The following is a 4,537-nucleotide window of genomic DNA, read 5'->3' as shown; positions in this document are numbered from 1 at the left end:
CCCAGGCATTGTAGGGAGGTCATACAGGCACGTGAGGCCACACACACTACTGAGCCTCATTTTGACTTGTTTTAAGGACATTACATCAAAGTTGGAACAGCCTGTAGTGTGGTTTTCCACTTTAATTTTGAGTGTAACTCCAAATCCAGACCTCCATGGGTTGATAAATTTGATTTCCATTGATAATTTTTGTGTGATTTTGTTGTCAGCACATTCAACTATGTAAAGAAAAAAGGATTTAATAAGAATATTTCATTCATTCAGATCTAGGATGTGTTATTTTAGTGTTCCCTTTATTTTTTTGAGCAGTGTATATTCTGAGCACTTGAATCAAAGGACAAGTCCATGCATTAAGCACATTATCCATATCAAGTCACCAAGGATATGTTAAAAATAAAAACTGGTTTGTTATAGTGCTGTGAGCAGGGTTCGAACCTGCGCGGGGAGACCCCATTGGATTTCAAGTCCAACGCCTTAACCACTCGGCCATCGCAGCTTGCTGTCTTACCTACCAACATACCTAGCCCAGAACATAGCCCAGCTGACAAATTATTACAAACAGTAACCAGCCAAACTCAGAAATAGAGATAAAATTAATCCCTTACCCTTGATGATCTTCATATGGTGTTAATCAGAAGACATTCATTTTCTCAATAAATGTTCCTTTTGTTAGATGAAGTCTCTTTATATCCAAAACCTCCATTTTGTTAGCGAGTTTTCTTCAGTAATCCACAGGCTCAAACTCAGTCAAAACAATCAGACAAAAATCCTAATTGTATCCGTAAAGTTCATAGAAACATGTAAAACGATGTTTATATTCAATCCTAAGGTTGTTTTTTAGCCTAAATGATCTATAATATTTCAACCGGACAATAACGTCATCAATATAAAAGGTAAACAAGAAATGCACATGCGCCTGAAAAACTCTGCGCCACGTTTGGGTCCACTCGTTCAGACTGGTCTTACTCCCTCATTTATAAGAATACAAGCCTGAAACTATTTCTAAAGACTGTTGATATCTAGTGGAAGACATAGGAACTGCAAATGGAGTCCTATGTCAATGGATACTGTAATGGCATTGAATAGAAAACTACAAAACCAACAAAAAACGACTTCCTGAATGGATTTCTCTGAGGTTTTCGCCTGGTAAATCAGTTCTGTTATAGTCACAGATTCTATTTTAACAGTTTTGGACACTGTAGAGTGTTTTCTATCCAAATCTACCAGTTATATGCATATCATATCTTCTGGGCCCGAGTAGCAGGCCGTTACATTTGAGCATGCTTTTCATCCAAAATTCCAAATGCTGCCCCCTACCCTAGACAGGGGGCATTATTCATATCAAGTCCCCAATGACATGTTGAAAATAAAGACTGGTTTGTCAAAACGCTGTGAGCAGGGTTCGAACCTGCGCGGGGAAACCCCACTGGATTTCGAATCCAACGCCTTAACCTCTCGGCCATCACAGCTTCTCCTGTTACCTAAGATGCCTTAACCAGTCCACTATCTCGTTCTGTCCATTTGACCTCTAAAATGACCATATTATCGCTATTGAAGAGCCTACTTTAAATGTTTGTCATGGAAGATCAATTCTGGGCACTTGAATCAAAGGACATGTCCACGCATTATCCATATCAAGTCCCCAATGATATGTTACAAATAAAGACTGGATTGTCAAAGGCGCTGCGTGCAGGGTTCAAACCTGCACTGGGCGAACCCAATGGATTTCGAGGTCAACGATTTAACCACTCTACAATCACAGCTTGTTGAGTTAGCTCACACAAGGACAAAAGTAAAATAAGCTATTTTCTGAGCACCTCAATCGTTAGACGAGCCCATAAATTAAGGAAAATTTAAATTCAGAGGAGACAGATCCAATTATTAAAGGTCTACTTTATCATCGCCCTGTAAGTAGAGTTGAAAACTGTACAGGAGAACATATAGGATTTTGATTCCAATGCTTAAACCACTTGGCCATCGCAGCAGTAGGAATCTCAGGAAAGTGATGAGGAGAAAGCAGAAGTGGGCTATACGCTCGAGCAAGGTAAGAATATAGGTGGGGAGACCCCATTGAAATTCAGGTCCAACGTCTAAAGAACTCGGCCATTGCAGCTGTTGGAATGCAAGTAAAGGGTTTGGGATTTGGAAACAGACATCATTGGTGCAAAATGGTCAACTTGATGGCACGACATATTGATCTTATTGCGCCAAGTAACCTCGGTCCTTTCCAAAGCTGTGAAGGTTGGAAGTTTAATGTGCAAGTCAAAAAACTATGTGCAGAGAAAGTACAAGTGGACTATTCACTGAGAATAAGATTTTAAAAAGAGCAGGGAGACTCAATTGGGTTTCAAGTCCGAGGACTTAACCACTTGGCTCTCAGATTTTCTATCGCATATCTAACACAAACAACAGTATCTGTACTGAAGAGCCTATTTGAACTGTTTCTCAAGGAATATATATTCTGAGCACTTGAATCAAAGGACAAGTCCATGCATTAAGCACATTATCCATATCAAGTCACCAAGGATATGTTAAAAATAGCACTGTGAGCAGGGTTCAAACCTGCACGTGGAGACCCCATTGGATTCAAGTCCTACGCCTTAACCACTCGGCCATCGAGCTTGCTATGTTAACTACCAGGCCTTTATCTCATTCTGTTAATTTTACTTCAAGACAAGACTGTCGAATGAAGAGCCTATTTGAACTGTTTTTCAAGGAATACATTTTCTGAGCACTTGAATCAAAGGACAAGTCTATGCATTAAGCACTTCATCAATATCAAGTCACCAATGCTATTTTACAAATAAATACTGGTTTGTCAATACGCTGCAAGCAGTTTTAAAAACTGTACGGGGAGACAACACTGGAGTTCATTTGCAATGCTTAAATTACGACCCTAGTTGGTTTAACCACAAAAGAAGACCAGAACCGTCCCGCTAGCCATGACTAGCTGAGATAATGGATGGGCTGGACATGCCGGGAGTTGAGTTTGAATTGGTCTGCCATGTAGCGCGCTTCTGTCTATAACGTGAGCTGCTCAGTATGTGCAGATAGTCTTTTCTACCATAGCTTTTTTTTGAAAGATATAACATTAGCCATCGAGAACTACAAAAGTTTTACTACTTGTATCAACATTGATGCCCTGAATTTAGCAGGTCGACAGATCAGATGGAAAACGTTGTGATGAGCTACTTCCGGCACACGATACAGTCAGTGTGAAGCGGAGTGACTTGACACAACGTTGGCCAAACAAGATGTAGCTACAAACAAAACAGAGTTAAATGGTTCCAGTCTGCCGTGAAGCGTACATCCATCTACAGTATACGGGTTTGAGTAGCTACATTTTAAGAAATTCTACGTTTCTAATTTTGTCAGAAAGTAATTTTCATTGCAAGTTAAAGCGTACTGTTAGCTAGCGAACGTTACCTTGCTGGCTCGCTAGCTAACGTAACGTGCTTGATCTGTGTAGTATTATTAGAATCAGAAATCTATTTGCATTGCTAGTTATAGCCTAATGTTAGCTAGCTTTTTTATTTCAGCTTTATAAACCAGGTCGGCCAGTTGAGAACAAGTTCTCATTTACAACTGCGACCTGGACAATAAAAGAAAGCAGTGCAACAAAAACAGCACAGAGTAACACATAAACAAACGTACAGTCAATAACACAATAGAAAAAGTATATGTACAGTGTGTGCAAATGTAGAAGAGTAGGGAGGTAAGGCAATACATAGGCCTTGGAGCCAGTGGGTTTGGCGACAAATATGTAGTGAGGGCCAGCCAACGAGAGCATACAAGTCGCAGTAGTGGGTAGTATATGAGGCTTTGGTGATAAAAATGGATGGCACTGTGATAGACTACATCCAATTCACTGAGTAGAGTGTTGGAAACTATTTTGTAAATGACATCACCGAAGTCAAGGATTGTTAGGATAGTCAGTTTTATGAGGGTATGTTTGGCAGCATGAGTGAAGGAAGCTTTGTTGTGAAATAGGAGGCCAATTCTAGATTTACTTTTGGATTGAGATGCTTAACAAGCGGCCACTTGTGTTTTGTGCAGTCCGTCCAGGAAGCCCACAGCTGTAGATTTTCACAGTCTCTGGTCCCTTTTCGCCACTCCTGGCAAGCTCGCCATTTATGTTGTGGAAATATTTGGTCAATCATATTTCACAATGTGACTTCAAATAGACTTTTTATTACTTCATAATAAAAGCCGAGCTGGATCATGAATACAATTGCCTTCCAGTCTTGTCAAAGAATACATTTATCCACCTTACATCATACCCATAGTAACTCCTCTTAATTGCTCATCACGAGGACATTTAGCCACTGTTATCATATTGCCTTCATATTAGACATGCAACCTGTAGAGTCACATAAATAGTTTCATGCATGTATGACCATAGCAACAGACCGTGGCACTCTACGGGAATAACCAATACATGTCATCCTGCTAACTCCTCTGAAAGGGAAAATCCAAGAGGTGTAACCATAGTTGGCCGTAACAGTTACAACAGTGACAAGAATAACCAGCCGTGCAT

General features: G+C 40.1%; 2 non-coding genes across 2 annotated transcripts; both read right to left on the bottom strand.

Annotated features, from left to right (window-relative positions):
- Positions 1-414: 414 nt before the first annotated feature.
- Positions 415-496, bottom strand: trnas-uga (transfer RNA serine (anticodon UGA)). Its single transcript has one exon. It is a non-coding gene; the product is annotated as a tRNA-Ser (tRNA).
- Positions 497-1,387: 891 nt separating this feature from the next.
- On the bottom strand, positions 1,388-1,469 carry trnas-cga (transfer RNA serine (anticodon CGA)). The gene has a single exon. It is a non-coding gene; the product is annotated as a tRNA-Ser (tRNA).
- Positions 1,470-4,537: the final 3,068 nt, after the last annotated feature.

This window comes from Oncorhynchus keta, chromosome 15, assembly GCF_023373465.1.
Source record: "Oncorhynchus keta strain PuntledgeMale-10-30-2019 chromosome 15, Oket_V2, whole genome shotgun sequence".
NCBI classification, from domain to species: domain Eukaryota; kingdom Metazoa; phylum Chordata; class Actinopteri; order Salmoniformes; family Salmonidae; genus Oncorhynchus; species Oncorhynchus keta.
Note: the sequence above shows the minus strand (reverse complement) of the source record. Positions and strands in the feature narration are given on the sequence as shown.